The 7,602-nt window shown below is 41.8% G+C and overlaps 1 pseudogene; it reads left to right on the plus strand.

Moving 5' to 3' along the window:
• Nucleotides 1–3,693: 3,693 nt before the first annotated feature.
• Nucleotides 3,694–6,685, plus strand: LOC109929469 (annotated as a pseudogene).
• The last annotated feature ends 917 nt before the right edge of the window (nucleotides 6,686–7,602 follow it).

The raw sequence follows: 7,602 nt of genomic DNA on the forward strand, positions 1-7,602 counted from the left end.
AGAGAAGAGTTACATCAAGGAGTGGATTCCTTGATGCAGACTACCAAGCCACAGGCTGCTCTTTCTGTTCCTGTGTCCCTGCAGTCCTGCAGAATGTAATGATCTTTCCCTGTTTCCTAATAATTCCTAAGCAACCTCACTGACAACGTTTCCATTACTTAGGGCAGTTCCACAAAGTCCACTATTTCAGCCACTCCCTGATTCTACAACTCTTCCCCAAACAGGAAGCAGAAACGAAACTAGTGCTACTTAGTTTCACTTGCTGTGGTAAGTTTCTATTACACTGTAAATGAGAAAAAGAAACACAAGGAATGCTGGAAGATTCCAGCTCAGTGATCATAGAGGTTGGCTCACTCTCTGGCAAACTTGCTGCTCTCTTTTTAAAAGTACCTTCAGTAACTTATCCCTCTTAAGGTTCAAAAACTCTTGGAGGCTCCTTCTCCTCCAGCCCACAGTGCAGCCACTACTCCAGCCCTCAGTCTCCACTCCGCGGTCAATGATCCACACCTTCCTGGCTTTTTGTGCTCATGGAAATACCTTCATGGTTATTCACCTTGCCCGTTGCTATGGAAATAGGCAGCATGCAAATTTGGTGCAGCCTTGTCATTGTCTTGATGGTGGCCAATGATCCAAGCACTGCCCGTGCTGCTGGATGTATGAATTTTCCACAGGGAATGGAATTTTAGCACCATTTTGACAGAGCACAGCATTCCGACAACCCACTCCTCTTAAAGGCAATCAGTCCTCTTAAACAGGAGCCACTGGGAATCACAGCCATGTGCTGCTATTGCTGCAGTTCTGAAGAAGGGGAATGAAACATCAGGCACAAAGACGTCTCCCCGAATCACGAGAAGTCCAATGGGGATCTTGATCAGATGGGCCAATGGGCTGAAGAGTGGCAGATGGAGTTTAGTTTAGATACATGTGAGGTACTACATTTTGAAAAGGCAAATCAGGCTAGGACTTATACTCTTAGTAGTAAGATCCTGCGGAGTATTGCTGAACAAACAGGGCTTGGATTGCAGTTTCACAGTTTCTTGGTAGACATGAGAGTGAAGAAAGCATTTGGTATGCTTGCTTTTATTGGTCAGTGTATTGAGTATAGGAGTTGGGAGGTCATGTTGTGGCTGTACAGGACATTGGGTAGGCCACTTTTGGAATACCATGTGCAGTTCTGGTCTCCCTGCTACAGGAAGGATGTTGTGAAACTTGAAAGCGCTCAGAAAAGATTTACAACGATGTTTCCAAAGTTGAAGGGTTTGAGCTATAGGGAGAGGCTGAATAAGCTGGGGCTATTTTCCCTGGGGCATCGGCAACTGAGGGGTGACCTTAAAGAGGTTTATAAAATCATGAGGGATAGAGATAGGTAAATAGGCAAGTTCTTTTCCCCAGGGTGGGGGAGTCCAAAACTAGAGGGCATAGGTTTAAGGTGAGAGGGGAAAGATTTAAAAAGGACCTAAGGGGCAACTTTTCCATGCAGAGGATGGTTCATGTATGAAATGAGCTGCCAGAGGAAGTGTTAGAGTCTGGTACAATTACAACATGTAAAAGGCATCTGAATGGGTATATGAGTGGGAAGTGTTTAGAGGAAAATGGGCCAAATGCTGGCAAATGGGACTAGATTTATTTCGGATATCTGTTCAGCATGGGCGAGTTGGACCAACGAGTTTATTTCCATGCTGTACGTCTCTATGGCTCTATGACCTCACATGCATGGTCAAGAATGAAATACATTGATCAAATAAATCAGGACATGATGTGGCCTGTCCATCACATCAACCTCTCATTCTGCTCGATGCACCACATTCCAATCACTAAACCCATTAACAGTCCCAAATGCTCCCATACCTCACCCTGAGCTTGCCCTTCTGATTCTCTGATGACAGAAACCTCTTTTGTACAGTTGCACCAGCCCTGAGAGCAGAGCAAACAGCACAGCGGTAATGAGCCTCATGTGACAGTCACAGTCCCCAGCTCAGGTCATGGCACTTAGCGTTCGTTGTAGACAGTGTCTAATGACAGGATCAGCAAGTGCTGAAGGCACAGGCATGACTGAGCTGCAGTCACATGCAGTGGATCATTCGTGTGGTAGTGAGGGTCACAAACAGGGGCTTGGCTGTGGACATTAATGTGGTGATTGAATGAGTGACCACTGATTAAAATACTCACGGAGATGCTGAATACATTTTCCTGTCTCATGTCATTATTAAGGAGCGTGGAGGAGTTCATCTCCAAATTGACAGAGGGGTTTCTGTGCCGTTTGTATCTTTCCACTGAACTGATTGTTACAACTGGGAATGGCCGAACCCCTCTTGTAATTAAACTGAAACACAAGCCCCAATCTGTTATGACAGGAGTAGCGTTCCCCTCTAATAATTACCCCCCAAACATCCAGAGAAGCTTGTCTTTCCCCTTGTAATCTATTAAAAGAGTGGTTAAAAGAAAGAAATCCCTAATTTCCACTTTACAAGTAACAAGAAACAATTTATTTATTTAACCCAACAGTGAACACATTAACAAAATTACTAACAAACCACCTATCCCCCCTTAGACTGCTAACTATTCCCTAACTGGTCTAAATTCTCCAGGAATGCTGTTTAAATAAAGACAAGCCCCACTATTGTAAATCCAATTAATAAGAAGCAATAAATGATAACTTAATCTCTCCAAGTTTGCACGGATTGTTTTCTGAAATTCTCTGTTATCTCCGATCTCTTCACAAACACCTTTCTTTCGCTAATTCTGCTGTCAGGGTTGTTTTATTTCTACAATTTCTTCAATGAGGACCTTGAGCTAAAATACTGTGGTACCTTTGCCTCATTAGATGGGTTTTCTCTGAGAGCTGAATGATGCTTAATCTGGCAGGCAGCCATTGTGTCTCAGGTGGTAGTTGGCTCTCCCTGAGTTTTCCAAATGCCCTCGTCTTATATACCCGTAATGACACAAACAAATTCTTATAATACAATTGGTTTCAGATTGTCAGCACCATCAGGTTTAAATTCAATTGGCTTTGAATCGCTGAGTTTGGTTTTGAATTAGTTGGCCGAATTCAAACTCGTTGTCACAGCATCAAAACAAGACTGCCGTTTTGCCTGCCACCTGTAAGGCCTTTATGATGCACTTGTTTCACTTTTTGAGGCTTTCTGTACTGGCGACTTCAACTGCTGCTCGCAGAAGACATACATTACAGACAAAGCACCAATCTCTTAAAGGAACCAAACATTTTAGCGTCCTGCCTTCCACCTCACAATTACTCTACCCAACTTCGTAACATGATCTGTGTCTTACAAACCCAGAGGGCATTGTCACTGCCGCCTAATGCCCGCTGCTGCTGGAGAAGCAACATTTCCCAATTACTGGGTCAGTCACTTCCAATAAGGACCAGCAGTGTGATGGAGCCAAACTTTGTACTCTGGAAATCATCAGCCATCATAACCATCAGTCATGGAAAGGCTCTTTAATGCGTGATGACTCACTTTTTTCGTTTCAATTCCCTGTCCCAAGTACACATTGGAAAAGATCACTTGACATGGAAGGTTATGAAGGGTGTGCTTGGTGTGTGTATGTATATAAATATGTTTGTTTATCTTGAATAACATAATACTGATCATCCAGTTCTTCAGACAGCAGAAGGAAAAGTAAACAAGCAGCCAGTGTATTTCCTTGGATCACCATGGGGTAAGTGAGATCTTCATGTGTCCATTCCGTGTATGGTATACTCAGCTGGAGCGCAGTGCTATCCCTCCTCTCTCTGAGTCATTGTGATGTCGGTTCAAATCAGGAGAAATGAGAAGGAATTGCATCTGGGTGAGCAAAGGGAAAATGGCCAATCCTGATCACGATATTTCAATGTGGAGGATTTGGAAACACATACTTTGTGAGTTCCCTGTTTCGCCATTAATCATTTCAAGGAGCACAATTAATCATTCTTTTCCCTCCCAAAGTTAAGTAACATAAGCTAAATTCATGCAACATGGCCTCTTAATTTAATCTTTTAAATGCTGGTGTTTCTGATGAGTTTGTTCACACTATATCTACAAGAGCAGTAAATCAATCGTGAGGATTGATGACAGAATTTTAATGTACCAGTTCAATGGGATCTGAGGAAAGCACTGTACAACTGAACCATCAATTCCTTATTCTGGATCCAGTCCATTTGCTCTCATGGCCCAAATTCTCTGAGAAACAGCAGTCACAATGGGATTGCAACTCCTACCTTTCTGCGCATCTCTGGTTGGGCATGTCAAGCCTGGTGCCTTCAGGAATACAGAGCGTACTTCATAGCTCTGGGTCATCAGCACTTTCGGGAATGAGTGCATGGGTGAACAAATGAGTGAGTGTGCTCGAGTGTAAGTGACCAGGATGGCAGAGGTAATTAGATAACTGTGCCTTGTGACAGGCTAAGAGGGTTAAGGCAGTAGATGGATAGTTGTGTCTGGTTAGGTCAGGTTGGGGAATGGCAAAGGCGGTCAAAATAAAACATCAGTGAGTCAAGAGAGAGTCAGGGGATCATGTGGTATCGAGGGAAGGTCGGGGAAAGAAGGGGGAGCCTCTTAACCTATTATAATATTTGAATGTGGGTGAACAGCTCTGTAATCCTTCATTCCAGCCTAATGCAAATCATGGAACAATTGAGGCCTCTGTCCAAATCTGTGGGGTACGTCATTAGCCACATCCCACTAATCGTAGATCGTTGCATTTGGCCTTACTTTCTGACAACAAATGGCCAACTCCTATTACAAGGTTATCTCTGATTCATAGCACTCTTGTTTTTGCTAATTATCTTTTTATGGATCCTTATCACGCACTTCCTGGAAATCTGTTCAACTGTCCATAAACATTCCCCTGTTCAATATTGTTATAATCTCCTCAGAAACTGCAACTCTTCGAACATCCATTTGCATTGACACTCAAGAGAAAGTTCATTAGAAAAGAGCTGCCTATCAGATTGTGTTATAAGCTGGTAGATCTGAATTGGAAAATACAACCATACATATTTGGCAATCAGTGATATAGTTGAATTTGATTGAATTCAAATCTTGTCTATTGGAAAAGTGTATAAATGGCAGGTATTATACAAGGGATACTAGCAAAAATTCACTTGTAATTTAGGATTGACAGTCACTAGCAAAATCTATTTATTGATACGATATACTGCATTGTTCAATATCATCACTCTCTTCTCTAGTATTCCCAAAGGTCCAGCTTAGAAAGTAATTCCAAAGATCAAATTAAAATGGACAAGTTGAGCTGCAGATATGATAGATTTGTGAAAGATTTTATCTCTTGCAGTGACACACAGGAGGATTTGCTGAAAGTGAAGCTCGACCAGCTTCAATGTCACTTCACATGGACTCCACAGAAAGAAATCATCAACTTGGATGATATGAAACACAGATTAGAAGATTCGATACAACTTGATGTGAAATATCAAGCCAAGTCTTATAAACATCTTGCTTTTGTAAACTGTCTGCAAGGAAACTGTGAAGAGGCTATTCAGAATTTAAAGGAAACTGAAAAGATTCTGAGGAGAAACATGAAGATGAATTTGAAAAAAAGATCATTGTCACCTATGGAAACTATGCCTGGGTTTATTATCACATGGACCGACTGGGAGAGGCTCAGTCCTACCTCAACAAGCTGGAGACAGTCTGTAAACTATTTCCTGAAGCCTCTCAGTTTAGAGCAATGATACCCGAGGTTTATGGGGAGAAGGGTTGGTCACTGTTGATTTCTGCTGCTCAATATTATAAAGAGGCAAAGGAATGTTTTAAAAAGGCCCTGGAGAAAGATCCTGACAAAATTGAGTAGAATGTTGGCTATGCCACTGCGCTGTCTCGTCTGGAATGGTTTTCTGGTACCCCAGACAGTCGTGGGCCCATGGAATCAGTGAAGTGGTTCAGACTTGTGCTGGAGCTTGATCCTGATCATGCTGAAGCCATGGTGCAGTTGGCTTTAAACCTACATGAGTTCAGTCACAGGGAGGAAGCATTCACATTGGTTGAACGAGCATTGCAGAAGTCCCCTGATCATCTATATGTGCTTTGTTATGCAGCAAAGTTTTACAGAAAAGGAGGAGATGTAGAAAAAGCTGTCAAGTTGTTAGAAAAAGCATTAGAAATTACACCAAATTCATCTTTTTTATACCATCAAATAGGTCAGTGCCACCAAAATCAATTATTTGCACTGCTAAAAGATCCAGGAAGCAAAATTCCTAACAGTTCTGTTTTTCAAGAGAAAGAAGCATTGATTAAACAATGAAGTCATTTGAACTGAAACCATCTTTTATATCCGCAAATTTGGATTTTGCTACTACGTGCTCAATAAATAATGAATATTGTAAAGCCAAAGAAATCTGTAGTAATCTACTTAAGTTTCAACCAATTTGTCCAGAAGATAAACAAGAAATATATTACAAGGTTGGGCAATTCGAACTGCATTCTAAAGAAGAATCAAATGCTATCATACATTTTCTAGAAGGATTTTCAATCAAACGTAACTTAAAGCTACAAAGAACTTTCGCACCAACTGGGAGAAGATAGCGAAAACACGACTTCAAAATAACCCAGGCGATATTAAGGCTTTGTACATTCTTGGGGCCATGTATCTGCTGGATGGGGAAGAGTCTGGAATTAGTCAATACTTTGCGAGGATCAATCTCCAAGAACTTTTCAATGGAGAATAGTGATCTGCTCTCCTTGAATTACAGCTTTCTCCTGGGATCAACAATGACTTGCCGAACAAATATTTTTGAAAAGTGGTTGATTTGATTTGATTTAAGTACGGTGAAAAGTTTTGTTTTGCATGCAGTATACGCAGATCATAACATACAAAGATCATAGGGTGATTGAACAGAGTGGGGCACACAAAATTGTGGCTGTAATGAATGTAAACAACAAATAAGATGAGAACATTGTTAGTAATTTTTACAGATTTAGAATTGAGGTTTAAACTTTCAGAATAATTGTAAGAAATGTGAGAATAAGATCTGCTGTAGAGAGCTTGCAAAGAATCACCCTGTGAGAGCACCACCTTGGATGGATATTTTCTGGTAAGTGGTTTGATCGGGTACCTTCCCAAAATTCTAACCACACACTACATCACGTGCTTATTGTTTGACAGAGACTGTTAAAGTGACTGTCAGGACCTTTACATTACTGAATGTGGCAGCTCACAGGTTTGAAAAGGGGGTGTGTTTTGCTTTCCTCCGACAGTTCTATGCTACAAAAGAACTATTGCCATGGAAGAGTGCCTGCACGTTTCTGAGGGTGCCCTGAGAGGAAACTCCTCTCTGAAAGGTGGGGCTCTCTTTTGTTAAAAAAAAGGAAGGGCCCAAGTGGCAATCTGCGTGAGATTGTCATTCGTCAAACAGTTCACCTCAGTACAGCTGAAAACACCACTGGCCTCAGTACAGTCTGAGCACGTGACTGACCCTCTTTTGATGGTAATGATGTGGTAATAACAATATCCAATCCCCTCCCTAGAGACTGTAATAAAACGCGTCTGCCTCCCAACCTTTCACTGTTGCTTCTTCACAGAAACGATCCCCATTGGGGTTCCCCAATGTGACAGTTAGGACAAGGCCAACAGTCACTGAAGATC

The sequence above is a fragment of the Rhincodon typus genome, chromosome 20 (assembly GCF_021869965.1).
Source record: "Rhincodon typus isolate 14 chromosome 20, sRhiTyp1.1, whole genome shotgun sequence".
Taxonomy (NCBI): domain Eukaryota; kingdom Metazoa; phylum Chordata; class Chondrichthyes; order Orectolobiformes; family Rhincodontidae; genus Rhincodon; species Rhincodon typus.